Here is a 15,692-nt window from a genome sequence, read left to right as displayed (position 1 = left end):
CGGAGGGCCTTTAGGCCATCTGTATGGGGAATGTAGGTGTATAGGGACTGGACATCCATGGTGAAAATAAGGTGTCGGGGACCGGGGAATCGGAGGTTCTGGAGGAGATGGAGGGCGTCACGGACGTGGGTAGGGATTTCCTGGAGCAAGGGCGAGAAAGTGGATTCCAGATAGGTGGAGATGAGTTCGGTGGGGCAGGAACAGGCATAGACAATGGGTCGACCAGGGCAGGTGGGTTTGTGGATTTTGGGAAGAAGGTAGAAACGGGCCGTGTGGGGTTGGGGAACAAAGAGGTTGGAGGCTGTGGGTGGGAGGTCACCTGAGGTGATGAGGTCTTGGATGGTTTGGGAGTTAATGGTTTGGTGCTCGGGGGTGGGGTCATGATCAAGGGAGTTGTAGGAGGAGGTGTCAGAGAGTTGGCATTTGGCCTCGGCGACATAAAGGTCAGTGCGCCATACTACAACTGTGCCTCCCTTGTCCGCGGGTTTTATGATGAGTTCGGGATTAGAGTGGAGGGAGCGGAGGGCTGCACGTTCTGCATGGTAAGAGGTTGGAGTGGGTGAGAGGGGTGGAGAGGTTGAGCAATCGATGACTCGATGGCCGTTGGAGAGGAAGAGCTCAAGGGAGGGTAGGAGGCCTGCGGGTGGTGTCCAGGAGGAGGCGGTCTGTTGGAGGCAGGAGAAGGGGTCAGTAGAGGGAGGGTCAGGCTCATGGTTGAAGAAGTAAGTGCAGAGGCAGAGGCAGCGGAAAAACTGCTCAATGTCCAAACGTGACCAGTATTCGTTGATGTGAGGGTGGACGGGGACAAAGGTGAGCCCATTATTTAGGACTGACCATTCATCCTCATTAACGGGGAGGACTGTGGGGATGGTGAAGACTCGATAGGGCTGGGTCAGTACTGTGGGAGTGACACACTGTCCAAGGATCAGTGCTGAGGGAGCGCCGCACTGTCAGAGGGTCAGTCCTGAGGGAGTGCCGCACTGTCAGAGGGTCAGTACTGAGGGAGTGCTGCACTGTCAGAGGGTCAGTGCTGAGGGAGTGCTGCACTGTCAGAGGGTCAGTACTGAGGGAGTGCTGCACTGTCAGAGGGTCAGTGCTGAGGGAGCGCCGCACTGTCAGAGGGTCAGTGCTGAGGGAGTGCCGCACTGTCAGAGGGTCAGTGCTGAGGGAGTGCCGCACTGTCAGAGGGTCAGTGCTGAGGGAGTGCCGCACTGTCAGAGGGTCAGTGCTGAGGGAGTGCCGCACTGTCAGAGGGTCAGTGCTGAGGGAGTGCCGCACTGTCAGAGGGTCAGTACTGAGGGAGTGCCGCACTGTCAGAGGGTCAGTACTGAGGGAGTGTCGCACTGTCAGAGGGTCAATACTGAGGGAGCGCTGCACTGTCAGAGGGTCAATACTGAGGGAGTGCCGCACTGTCAGACGGTTAGGACTGAGGGAGCGCCGCACTGTCAGAGGGTCAGTACTGAGGGAGTGCTGCACTGTCAGAGGGTCAGTACTGAGGGAGTGCCGCACTGTCAGAGGGTCAGTACTGAGGGAGTGCTGCACTGTCAGAGGGTCAGTACTGAGGGAGCGCTGCACTGTCAGAGGGTCAATACTGAGGGAGTGCCGCACTGTCAGAGGGACAGTACTGAGGGAGTGCCGCACTGTCAGAGGGTCAGTACTGAGGGAGTGCCGCACTGTCAGAGGGTCAGTACTGAGGGAGTGCCGCACTGTCAGAGGGTCAGTACTGAGGGAGTGCCGCACTGTCAGAGGGTCAGTACTGAGGGAGTGCTGCACTGTCAGAGGGTCAGTACTGAGGGAGTGCCGCACTGTCAGAGGGTCAGTACTGAGGGAGTGCTGCACTGTCAGAGGGTCAGTACTGAGGGAGTGCTGCACTGTCAGAGGGTCAGTACTGAGGGAGTGCCGCACTGTCAGAGGGCCAGTACTGAGGGAGTGCTGCACTGTCAGAGGGTCAGTACTGAGGGAGTGCCGCACTGTCAGACGGTTAGGACTGAGGGAGCGCCGCACTGTCAGAGGGTCAGTGCTGAGGGAGTGCCGCACTGTCAGAGGGTCAGTACTGAGGGAGTGCCACACTGTCAGAGGGTCAGTACTGAGGGAGTGCTGCACTGTCGGAGGGTCAGTGCTGAGGGAGTGCCGCACTGTCAGAGGGACAGTACTGAGGGAGTGTCGAACTGTCAGAGGGTCAGTACTGAGGGAGTGCCGCACTGTCAGAGGGTCAGTACTGAGGGAGTGCTACACTGTCAGAGGGTCAGTACTGAGGGAGTGCCGCACTGTCAGAGGGACAGTACTGAGGGAGTGCCGCACTGTCAGAGGGTCAGTACTGAGGGAGTGCTGCACTGTCAGAGGGTCAGTACTGAGGGAGTGCTGCACTGTCAGAGGGTCAGTACTGAGGGAGTGTCGCACTGTCAGAGGGTCAGGACTGAGGGAGCGCCGCACTGTCAGAGGGTCAGTGCTGAGGGAGTGCTGCACTGTCAGAGGGTCAATACTGAGGGAGCGCTGCACTGTCAGAGGGTCAATACTGAGGGAGCGCCGCACTGTCAGAGGGTCAGTGCTGAGGGAGTGCCACACTGTCAGACGGTTAGGACTGAGGGAGTGCTGCACTGTCGGAGGGTCAGTACTGAGGGAGTGCCGCACTGTCAGAGGGTCAGTACTGAGGGAGTGCTGCACTGTCAGAGGGTCAGTACTGAGGGAGTGCCGCACTGTCAGAGGGTCAGTACTGAGGGAGTGCCGCACTGTCAGAGGGTCAGTACTGAGGGAGTGCCGCACTGTCAGAGGGCCAGTACTGAGGGAGTGCTGCACTGTCAGAGGGTCAGTGTTGAGGGAGTGCCGCACTGTCGGAGGGTCAGTACTGAGGGAGTGTCGCACTGTCAGAGGGTCAGGACTGAGGGAGTGCTGCACTGTCAGAGGGTCAGTACTGAGGGAGTGTCGCACTGTCAGAGGGTCAGGACTGAGGGAGTGCCACACTGTCAGAGGGTCAGGACTGAGGGAGTGCCACACTGTCAGAGGGTCAGGACTGAGGGAGTGCTGCACTGTCAGAGGGTCAGTACTGAGGGAGTGCCGCACTGTCGGAGGGTCAGTACTGAGGGAGTGCCGCACTGTCGGAGGGTCAGTACTGAGGGAGTGCCGCACTGTCAGAGGGTCAGTACTGAGGGAGCGCCGCACTGACAGAGGGTCAGTACTGAGGGAGTGCCGCACTGTCAGAGGGTCAGTACTGAGGGAGTGCTGCACTGTCAGAGGGTCAGTGCTGAGGGAGTGCTGCACTGTCAGAGGGTCAGTACTGAGGGAGTGCTGCACTGTCAGAGGGTCAGTACTGAGGGAGTGCCACACTGTCAGAGGGTCAGTGCTGAGGGAGTGCTGCACTGTCAGAGGGTCAGTGCTGAGGGAGCGCCGCACTGTCAGAGGGTCAGTGCTGAGGGAGTGCCGCACTGTCAGAGGGTCAGTGCTGAGGGAGTGCCGCACTGTCAGAGGGTCAGTACTGAGGGAGTGCTGCACTGTCAGAGGGTCAGTACTGAGGGAGTGTCGCACTGTCAGAGGGTCAATACTGAGGGAGCGCTGCACTGTCAGAGGGTCAGTACTGAGGGAGTGCCGCACTGTCAGACGGTTAGGACTGAGGGAGTGCCACACTGTCAGAGGGTCAGTACTGAGGGAGTGCCGCACTGTCAGAGTGTCAGTACTGAGGGAGTGCCGCACTGTCAGAGGGTCAGTGCTGAGGGAGTGCCGCACTGTCAGACGGTTAGGACTGAGGGAGCGCCGCACTGTCAGAGGGTCAGTGCTGAGGGAGTGCCGCACTGTCAGAGGGACAGTACTGAGGGAGTGTCGAACTGTCAGAGGGTCAGTACTGAGGGAGCGCCGCACTGTCAGAGGGTCAGGACTGAGGGAGTGCCGCACTGTCAGAGGGTCAGTACTGAGGGAGTGCCACACTGTCAGAGGGTCAGTACTGAGGGAGTGCTGCACTGTCAGAGGGTCAGTACTGAGGGAGTGCTACACTGTCAGAGGGTCAGTACTGAGGGAGTGCTGCACTGTCAGAGGGTCAGTGCTGAGGGAGTGCCGCACTGTCAGAGGGTCAGTACTGAGGGAGCGCCGCACTGTCAGAGGGTCAGTGCTGAGGGAGTGCTGCACTGTCAGAGGGTCAGTGCTGAGGGAGTGCCGCACTGTCAGAGGGTCAGTACTGAGGGAGCGCCGCACTGTCAGAGGGTCAGTACTGAGGGAGTGCCGCACTGTCAGAGGGTCAGTACTGAGGGAGTGCCGCACTGTCAGAGGGTCAGTACTGAGGGAGTGCCGCACTGTCAGAGGGTCAGTGCTGAGGGAGTGTAACACTGTCGGAGGGTCAGTGCTGAGGGAGCGTCGCACTGTCAGAGGGTCAGTACTGAGGGAGTGCCGCACTGTCAGAGGGTCAGTACTGAGGGAGCGCCGCACTGTCAGAGGGTCAGTGCTGAGGGAGTGCCGCACTGTCAGACGGTTAGGACTGAGGGAGTGCCGCACTGTCAGAGGGTCAGTACTGAGGGAGTGCCGCACTGTCAGAGGGTCAGTGCTGAGGGAGTGCCGCACTGTCGGAGGGTCAGTACTGAGGGAGCGCCGCACTGTCGGAGGGTCAGTGCTGAGGGAGCACCGCACTGTCGGAGGGTCAGTACTGAGGGAGTGTCGCACTGTCAGAGGGTCAGTACTGAGGGAGTGCCGCACTGTCAGAGGGTCAGGACTGAGGGAGTGCCGCACTGTCAGAGGGTCAGTACTGAGGGAGTGCTACACTGTCAGAGGGTCAGTACTGAGGGAGTGCCGCACTGTCAGAGGGTCAGTACTGAGGGAGTGCTGCACTGTCAGAGGGTCAGGACTGAGGGGGTGCCGCACTGTCAGAGGGTCAGTACTGAGGGAGCGCTGCACTGTCAGAGGGTCAGTACTGAGGGAGTGCCTCACTGTCAGAGGGTCAGGACTGAGGGAGTGCTGCACTGTCAGAGGGTCAGTACTGAGGGAGTGCTGCACTGTCAGAGGGTCAGTACTGAGGGAGTGCTGCACTGTCGGAGGGTCAGTACTGAGGGAGTGCCGCACTGTCAGAGGGTCAGTACTGAGGGAGTGCCGCACTGTCGGAGGGTCAGTACTGAGGGAGTGCCGCACTGTCAGAGGGTCAGTACTGAGGGAGCGCCGCACTGACAGAGGGTCAGTACTGAGGGAGTGCCGCACTGTCAGAGGGTCAGTACTGAGGGAGTGCCGCACTGTCAGAGGGTCAGTACTGAGGGAGTGCCACACTGTCAGAGGGTCAGTGCTGAGGGAGTGCCGCACTGTTAGAGGGTCAGTACTGAGGGAGTGCCGCACTGTCAGAGGGTCAGTACTGAGGGAGTGCCGTACTGTCAGAGGGTCAGTACTGAGGGAGTGCTGCACTGTCAGAGGGTCAGGACTGAGGGAGTGCCGCACTGTCAGAGGGTCAGTACTGAGGGAGTGCTGCACTGTCAGAGGGTCAGTACTGAGGGAGTGCCGCACTGTCGGAGGGTCAGTACTGAGGGAGTGCCGCACTGTCGGACGGTCAGTACTGAGGGAGTGCCGCACTGTCAGAGGGTCAGTACTGAGGAAGCGCCGCACTGTCAGAGGGTCAGTACTGAGGGAGTGCCGCACTGTCGGAGGGTCAGTACTGAGGGAGTGCCGCACTGTCAGAGGGTCAGTACTGAGGGAGTGCCACACTGTCAGAGGGTCAGTACTGAGGGAGCGCTGCACTGTCACAGGGTCAGTACTGAGGGAGTGCCGCACTGTCAGAGGGTCAGTACTGAGGGAGTGCCGTACTGTCAGAGGGTCAGTACTGAGGGAGTGCCGCACTGTCAGACGGTCAGTACTGAGGGAGTGCCTCACTGTCAGAGGGTCAGTACTGAGGGAGTGCCGCACTGTCGGACGGTCAGTACTGAGGAAGTGCCGCACTGTCAGAGGGTCAGTACTGAGGGAGTGCTGCACTGTCAGAGGGTCAGTGCTGTGGGAGTGCTGCACTGTCAGAGGGTCAGTACTGAGGGAGTGCCGCACTGTCAGAGGGTCAGTACTGAGGGAGTGCCGCACTGTCAGAGGGTCAGTACTGAGGGAGTGCTGCACTGTCAGAGGGTCAGTACTGAGGGAGTGCTGCAGTGTCAGAGGGTCACTAGTGAGGGAATGCCGTACTGTCAGAGGGTCAGTACTGAGGGAGCGCCGCACTGTCAGAGGGTCAGTACTGAGGGAGTGCCACACTGTCGGAGGGTCAGTACTGAGGGAGTGCTGCACTGTCAGAGGGTCACTAGTGAGGGAATGCCGTACTGTCAGAGGGTCAGTGCTGAGGGAGTGCCGCACTGTCAGAGGGTCAGTACTGAGGGAGTGCCGCACTGTCAGAGGGTCAGTACTGAGGGAGTGCCGCACTGTCGGAGGGTCAGTACTGAGGGAGTGCCGCACTGTCGGAGGGTCAGTACTGAGGGAGTGCCGCACTGTCAGAGGGTCAGTACTGAGGGAGTGCCACACTGTCGGAGGGTCAGTACTGAGGGAGTGCTGCACTGTCAGAGGGTCACTAGTGAGGGAATGCCGTACTGTCAGAGGGTCAGTACTGAGGGAGTGCCGCACTGTCAGAGGGTCAGTACTGAGGGAGTGCCGCACTGTCAGAGGGTCAGTACTGAGGGAGTGCCGCACTGTCGGAGGGTCAGTACTGAGGGAGTGCCGCACTGTCGGAGGGTCAGTACTGAGGGAGTGCCGCACTGTCAGAGGGTCAGTACTGAGGGAGTGCCACACTGTCGGAGGGTCAGTACTGAGGGAGTGCTGCACTGTCAGAGGGTCACTAGTGAGGGAATGCCGCACTGTCAGAGGGTCAGTACTGAGGGAGTGCTGCACTGTCAGAGGGTCAGTACTGAGGGAGTGCTGCACTGTCAGAGGGTCACTAGTGAGGGAGTGCTGCACTGTCAGAGGGTCAGTACTGAGGGAGTGCCGCACTGTCAGAGGGTCAGTACTGAGGGAGTGCTGCACTGTCAGAGGGTCAGTACTGAGGGAGTGCTGCACTGTCAGAGGGTCACTAGTGAGGGAATGCCGTACTGTCAGAGGGTCAGTACTGAGGTAATGCGTGAATGTGTAACGACTCTAATATTCAGTCTCTGACTTGCAGTGGGAACTCCAGCCTGGTAAATAAACCAAGGAATCATTTTGGAAACAATATGATTCAGCAGCGCAGGGAATCATGGTGCAATTCTGGATGGAATTATTGTAAAGGGGCTTCTGCTGGCACAGTTGTAGTGTGAGGCTTGAGGTGATGCCTCCCCTGATCCAGAGATAGGTGATGACATCTCCAAGCCAGATTTGGAGGTTGGGCGAAACAGGTTTTAATTAGCATACCATTGGGACACTATGTTGCTTTGAATTTATATTTAACAGTAAATTTTATGGTAAATGATCAAGAACATTGCTGTTTATTTTCTCTCAGAGCCACCCCAGTGTTGTGTTGTATTTGAGTTTGATGAATAATTCAATACTAAAACAAGGCAAGTGTGAGGTGAGAGATAATGGGAACTGCAGATGCTGGAGAATTCCAAGATAATAAAATGTGAGGCTGGATGAACACAGCAGGCCAAGCAGCATCTCAGGAGCACAGTGAGGTGATGCACTTTGGTTGGAGTAACCGGAAGGCAAAGTACTGGGCTAATGGTAAGATTCTTGGTAGTGTAGATGAGCAGAGAGATCTCGGTGTCCATGTACACAGATCCTTGAAAGTTGCCACCCAGGTTGACAGGGCTGTTAAGAAGGCATACAGTGTTTTAGCTTTTATTAATAGAGGGATCGAGTTCCGGAACCAAGAGGATATGGTGAAGCTGTACAAAACTCTGGTGTGGCTGCACTTGGAGTATTGTGTACAGTTCTAGTCACCGCATTTTAAGAAGGATGTGGAAGTTTTGGAAAGGGTGCAGAGGAGATTTACTAGGATGTTGCCTGGTATGGAGGGAAGGTCTTACGAGGAAAGGCTGAGGGACTTGAGGCTGTTTTCATTAGAGAGAAGAAGGTTGAGAGGTGACCTAATTGAGACATATAAAATAATCAGAGGGTTAGATAGGGTGGGTAGGGAGAGCCTTTTTCCTAGGATGGTGACGGCGAGCATGAGGTGGCGTAGCTTTAAATTGAGGGGTGAAAGATATAGGTCAGATGTCAGAGGTAGTTTCTTTACTCAGAGAGTAGTAAGGGAATGGAACACTTTGCCTGCAACGGTAGTAGATTCGCCAACTTTAGGTACATTTAATTCATCATTGGACAAGCATATGGACGTACATGGAATAATGTAGGTTAGATGGGCTTGAGATCGGTATGACAGGTCGGCACAACATCGAGGGCCAAAGGGCCTGTACTGTGCTGTAATGTTCTATGTTCTATGTTCTAAGGCAGACGTTGCATTGCTGAAGGATATTGAGTTTTGAGGGATAATGGTTTTCAAATTTTCCTTTATGAACAAAGAGCTCCCGGGTCTCTTGCCAAGTCTTGTTTTTTTTCAGTATTCATTTGTCGGAAATTAGCGGGCCTGCTGGAAATGTGGATCTGCCCTTGATATTCAATGGTGTTACCATCACCGAATCGCCCACTGTCAACATCCTGGGATCACCATAAACCAGACCCTTAATTAGACTTGCCGTGTAAATATTGTGGCTGCAAGTGTAGGACAGAGGCTAGGGATCCCACAGTGAATAACCCATCTCCTGACTCCCTGGAGCCTGTCCACCATCTACAAGGCACAAGTCAGGAGTGTGATGGAATACTGTCCACTTGCCTGGATGGGTGCAGCTCCAACAGCACTCAGAGGCTTAACACCCTCCAGGGTATCACTTTACTGGTAACACATCCACCGCCTTCGATGTTCACTCCTTTAACCACCAGTGCACAAAGTGTACCATCCCCAAGATGCAACAACTTTCCAAGGTTCCTTGAAGCAGCATGCAAATGCACGAGTTTACTAACAAAAACAGAAATTGCCAGAAAAGCTCGATAGATCTGGCAGCATCTGTGAAGAGAAATCAGAGATAACATTTCAGGTCCAGTGGCCCTTCTTCAGAACTGATGGTAGCTAGGAAAATGTCAGTTTATTTGCAGAAGATAGGGTGAAGGCGGAGGAGTGGGAATGGAGTCCAAGAAGACAGAAAAACGTTTGGATAGACAAAGGAGTGGATTATGATCTGGCTAAGAGAGACAATAGCTGTTACTGGGGATTCTTAGTGACTCACAATAGATAGTGTGTAATGGCAGGCCATGTGAATACAAGGCCTGGTGTGTGGGGTAGGGGGCTGGGATATGGGAGAGCTCAGGCCCTAAAATTGTTGAACTCAGTATTGAGTCCAGAAGGCTGTGGGTCCCAAGGGGCAAAATGAGGTGCTGTTCTTCCAGCTTGTGCTGAGCTTCAGTGGAACACTGCAGCAAACCTGAGACAGAGGGGTGTTGGCCAGGGAACAGGGTGGTGTGTTAAACTGACAAGCGACTGGAAGCTCAGGGTCTTTTTTGCGATCTGAATGTAGATGTTGTGCAAAGCGATCACTCAGACTACACTTCCTTTCCCCAATATAGAGGAGACCACATTGTGAGCAGCAAATGCAGTTGACCAGATTGTGGGAAGTGCATGAATTTTGCTATCTAGGGGACAAGGCTAATGGGTAAATGGGAACAGCATCACCTGCAAGCTCCCCTCCAAGCCAGTCACCATCCTGACTTAGAAATATATTGCTGTTCCCTCATTGTCCCTGACATAAAATCCTGGAATTCCTTCCCTAACAGCATTGTGGGCCTATCTTCAGCGTATGGACTGTGATGGTTCAAGTAGGCAACACCACCTCCTCAAGGGGCAGTTAGGGACAGGCAAGAAATTTTGGTCCAGCCATAAGACCATAAGAAATAGAAACAAGAGGCCCCCAAGCCTGCCTGTTATCATCCAATAGGACCGTGACTGATCCAACATTCCTCATGTCCGCCTTCCTGTCCTTTCCCTGTAATCCTTAATTCCCTGACTGATCAAAAATCTATCCATCTTAGCCTTAACTATACACAAGGACTCTGTCCCCATAACTCTCTGTGGCAAGGAGTTCCAAAGACTGACAGCCCTCTGAGAGAGAAACTTCATTCTCGTGTTTGTCTTAAATTGGCACTCCATTATTTTGAGACTGCGCTGTCTGGTCCCAGACTCTCCCATGAGGAGAAACATCCTCTCAGCATTTACTCTGTCAAGCCTCTTAAAAATCCCATATGTTTCAATGAGATCACCTGTCTTTCTTTTAAACTCCAGTGAGTGGAGCCCCCCTTACTCAGAAGAGAATACCTCCAGACCAGGGATCATCCTAGTGAACTGCTCCAATGAAACAATGTCTTTCCTAAGGGGAACAAAACTCCTCACAGTACTCCGGATATGGTCTTATCAGCACCTTGTATAGTTTCAGGAAGTCTTCCCTACTCTAATACTTCAATCCCTTTGAAATAGGAGCCAATGTTTTATCCTGTGTAGCCAGCAAAACAGACAGCCCGCAAATAGATATGAAACAAGTTGTGCAATTTAGACTAACATTGTTGGTTCAGCAGCTTAACCTTCACAATCCTATCCTCCACAGCATCCTGTGTGTCAACAAAGAAGTGACAAGGAAAGGGAGAGTTAAAGTCAGCACAAGACAGCTGAGCCCAGGCCTGAGGAAGAAAGAATGATGGAACAGAAGCATTCAGAAAAGGAAAGGAATTATCTCAGCCTTTAAGGTGCGAATGCTGACTTTGTTGGGAATACTCACTCCTGAGCATTCTCTTCATTAGCTTCAATGGATAAGTAAAATAAAAGACTTGCATTTCTGTAGCACCTTTCATAAAGGCAACCCAAAGCACTTCACAACCATTTTGAAATGTTGTCAACCTTGATTTGTTCAAACATTTACTCAGTTAACCTCTCACTTGGTTCAACCGCTAACTCATCCCCTGTCCTACAAACTGTAGTATGGCAGACATCGTATTGCATTTCTGCATCTGGCAGTTGCATTCACCGTGAGTAGAACGCATTCAGCAACCCATCAAGGCCTCTAAGACTTCATCTTCTAAACCCATAGCCACTACTCTGTAGAAGGACAGGGGCGACAGATGATTGGGAATACCATGAGCTGCAAATTCCTCTCCAACCTGCTCACCATCCTGACTTAGGGACACTGCAGCAGGAGTAGGTCATTTGGACCCTCCAGCCTGCTGCACTATTTTAGACCAGGGCTGATCACCTACCTCAATGACATATTCTAGCACTATCCCCAATATCGCTTGATGTCTGTAGCAATTAAAATCTATCAATCTGTCTTGAACTAACAATGACTGAGCTTCCACAGCCTCCTGGGGCAGAGAATTGGAAAGATTCACACCTCCGGAGAGTCAAAATTCCTCTTTAGTTCGATATCAGTTCTTCCTTCACTGTCGCCGAGTCAAAATCCTAAAATTCTCTTCTGAACCCCATGGACTGTAGCAGTTCGGAAGGCAGCTCACTCCCGTTTTCTCAAGGGTAGTTAGAAATGGGCAGTAAATGATAGCCCAGCCATTGATAGTCCAGTGAAAGCAAGCTTTTAAATTTTGTATTTGACAGTGTATTGCAGCTCACATTCATGCATCCTCCTGTTGCCTCTCTAGGAGATTTGTAAATACTAGTTGGGACTCACAGTGAGAGAACCCACACTGCCCTGGGTCACTCTGATCTATCAGCTTCAGCACAGGTAGATGTTTAATGAAAGGAAATCATTGTCAGGATGTAACTCACACCATCTATTGTCAATCTTTAATTGAGAAGGTGGTGGTGAGCTGCCTTTGTGGACTTCTGCAGCCAGAGCACTGTAGGGACACCCGCAGTGCCATTAGGAAGGGAAGTCCAGGATTTTGACCCAGTGATACTGATGGAATAATAATATATTTCCAAGACAGGATGGTGATCGGCGTGCGGGGGGTAAGTTGCCAGTGGCAGTGTTCGCATGTACCTGCTGACCTTGTCCTTCTAGATGGCACAAGATCCAGATTTGGGAGGTTCACCACAAGAGCACAGGGGAAAGGCACAGCATCAGCAAAGAGGAAGGAGTTGAATGACCTTTGAGGGACAGGAAGCATTCAGTGATGTAATAAAACTGTTTAATATAGTACCGAGAATTTGAATTTCAAAAAAAGAGTCAGGTGGATTTTGATTTTAGTTCTGTGAAAGTAACCTCTGTTAAAGTGGCCAGAAAATAATTTGTGATCGTTAAATACATCATTTCCAAGAAAAAATGTGATTTAGTTAAATATCTAACACCGATGATGTTAATTGGTGAAATATTTAAACTGCTGAGTTTACAACAGACTGAGAAAACTGATCCAGGGCAATTATTTTAGTTTGATTGTGGTTCAGAAGAACCAGAATTTCAGTTCAGGAGAACAGTTTCCCCTGAGTGGAAGAATTTCAGGTTGTGAAGTCTCCAAGCTGTGAGAATTTGTTTAGAAGCATTAGAGTTGTCAGAGCTGAGGGAGGTTTAGACCATCAGACTGGAAAAAAGGCATCAAACGATCGGAGCCAACTAAGAAGGAAACCTAGAAAGAGTTAGTTAAGTAACAAATATTGAAGTATTGAGACAGGAGTGAAATTTCCCTGGGATTGAGAATCTACAAAGACTATTTGACAATAGACACTAATAGACAATAGACAATAGGTGCTGGAGTAGGCCATTTGGCCCTTCGAGCCAGCACCACCATTCATTATGATCATGGCTGATCATCCACAATCAGTATCCTGTTCCTATCCCCATAACCCTTGATTCCACTATTTTTAAGAGCTCTATCTATCTCTTTCTTGAAAGTATCCAGGGAGTTGGCCTCCACTGCCTTCTGGGGCAGAGCATTCCATATACCCACCACTCTCTGGGTGAAGAAGTTTCTCCTCAACTCTGTTCTAAATGGCCTACCCCTTATTTTTAAGCTGTGTCCTCTGCTTCTGGACTCACCCATCAGCGGAAACATGCTTCCTGCCTCCAGAGTGTCCAATCCCTTAATAATCTTACACGCCTCAATCAGATCCCCTCTCATCCTTCTAAGCTCAAGTGTATACAAGCCCAGTCGCTCCAATCTTTCAACATATGATAGTCCCGCCATTCTGGGAATCGACCTCGTATTGCTGAGAAACAGGTTGGAACTTTATTTTGTTGTTTATGTTATGATTGTTAATATGTCGAATATATAAAGCTTTTTCTCTTTTACAAAATAAATTTGTGCTGTTTAGTTAAAGAACATTTTCAGCTTCCTGTACGTGCGTTCAGTGATGAAATACCAAAGTAAATCATTGCAAAAATTGAACTTACGATGTATCAAGTAGCTATCACAATGGGAATAGACATGTCCAGGATTCCCAGCTGGGAGCATACAGTCAGAAAAGCAAAACATGCTTGAAATACTCAGTGGGTCAAACAGTATCCTTGGAGAGAAAAACAGAATACATGTTTCAGGTCAGATGACCCCTCAACTGAATGAAAGGTGATCCCACCTTAAATATTAACTGTTTCTCTCTCCATTGCTACCACTTGACCTGTTGTGCCCATATTTATTTATTGAGGAGGTCTCAATATCTATTGAAGGATTCGGGTAGTGTTTCAATATTTACTGAGGGATTGAGGAAGTGTCTCCCTGTGTACAAAGGGAGCTGGGCAGTGTATCAGCAGTCACTGAGGGGCCCGGGGAGCGTGCCAATATTTATATGGACCACAAAGGGTGTGTCAGTATTAAGGAAATAAGGGAGGCTATCAAATTTAAAGAGAAGGCATATGAAGTGGCCAAAAACAGCATGAAACTGGGAGATTGGGAAAACTTCAAAGGTCAACAGAAAGCCACAAAAAGAGCTATAAAGAAAAGTAAGATAGAACATGAGGAAAAACTAGCACAGAATATAAAGACAGATAGCAAAAGTTTCTATAAATATGTGAAACGAAAAAAGAGTGGCTAAAGTAAACATTGGCCCTTTAGAGGATGAGAAGGGGAATTGAGCTTTCAGATATGATGAAATGGCTGAGGCATTGAACAGGTATTTTGTATCGATCTTCACAGTGGAGGTCATTAATAACATGCCAGTAATTGACAAAGAGACGAAGGTAGGTGAGGACCTGGAAGCAATCGTTATTACGGGAGAGGTAGTGTTGGGCAAGCTAATGGAGCTAAGGAATGATAAGTCTCCTGGCCCTGATGGAATGCATCCCAGGGAACTAAAAGAGATGGCGGAAGCAATAGCAGGTGCACTAGCGGTAATTTTCCAAAATTCACTGGACTTTGGGGCAGTCCCAGCAGATTGGAAAACAGCAAATGTGACGCCACTGTTTAAAAAGGGAGGTAGACAAAAGATGGGGAATTATAAACTGGTTAGCTTAACCTCTGTAGTGGGGAAGATGCTTGAGTCTATTATCAAGTAAGAAATAGCAAGGCATCTCGATAGAAATTGTCCCGTTGGGCAGATGCAGCATGGATTCATGAAAGGCAGGTCATGCTTGACAAATCTTTTGGAATTCTATGAAGACATTGCGAACAAGGTGGACAATGGGGACCCAGTGGATGTGGTGTACCTAGATTTCCAAAAGGCCTTCGACAAGGTGCCACAAAAGAGGCAGCTACATAAGATAAGGATGCATGGCATTAGGGGTAAAGTATTAGCATGGATAGAGGATTGGCTGACTAACAGGAAGCAAAGAATGGGGATAAATGAGTGCTATTCTGGCTGGCAATCAGTGACTAGTGGTGTGCCTCAGGGATCGGTGTTAGGACCACAATTATTTACAATATATATAGGTGATTTAGAGTTGGGGACCATGTGTAGGCTGTCAAAGTTTACAGATGACACTAAGATGGGTGGCAGAGCAAAGTGTGCAGAGGGCTGTGAAACTTTGCAGAGGAACATAGATACATTGAGTGAGTGGCAAAGGTCTGTCAGATGGAATACAATGTAAATAAATGAGAAGTCATACATTTTGGTAGGAGTAATAGTAAAAAAGATTATTACTTGAATGGTAAAAAGTGGCAGCATTCTGCGATGCAGAGGGACCTGGGTGTCCTTGTCCATGAATCACAGAAGGTTGGTCTGCAAGTACGACAAATAATTAGGAACACAAATGGAATGTTGTCCTTCATTGCTAAAGGATTGAGTTTCAAACCAGAGAGGTTATATTGCAGCTGTACAAGGTGCTGGTGAGGCCAAACCTGGAGTACTGTGTGCAGTTTTGGTCTCCTTACTTGAGAAAGGATGTCCTGGCACTGGAGGGGGTGCAGAGCAGGTTCACTAAGTTGATTCCGGAGTTGAGGGGGTTGGCTTATGAGGAGAGACTGAGTAGATTGGCACTGTATTCATTGGAATTCAGAAAATTGAGGGGGGATCTTATAGAAACATATAAAATTATGGAGGGAATAGATAAGATAGAAGTAGAGAGGATGTTCCCACTGGCAGGTGAAGCTAGGACAAGAGGGCATTGCCTCAAGATTAGAGGGAGGAGATTTAGGAGGGAATTGGGAAGGAACTTCTTCACCCAGAGGCCTATTCCTGCTACTAGTTCTTATGTTCTTATGTTCTAAGTAGGCTCCTAGAGAACACGTCAATGTTTACAGGACACCCGAGGTAGAGTGTCAGTGCTAGCCAAGCATCCCCAGATGGTGTGTCAGTATTTACAGAGGGTCACCGGAAGGTGGGGGTTGTTAGTATTTTTGGGGATCCTGGCGGTAGGTGGTTTGGTTAG

Source organism: Stegostoma tigrinum, chromosome 13, assembly GCF_030684315.1.
Source record: "Stegostoma tigrinum isolate sSteTig4 chromosome 13, sSteTig4.hap1, whole genome shotgun sequence".
Classification (NCBI taxonomy): domain Eukaryota; kingdom Metazoa; phylum Chordata; class Chondrichthyes; order Orectolobiformes; family Stegostomatidae; genus Stegostoma; species Stegostoma tigrinum.
The sequence above is the reverse complement of the archived record's forward strand: the minus strand, read 5'-3'. Positions refer to the sequence as shown.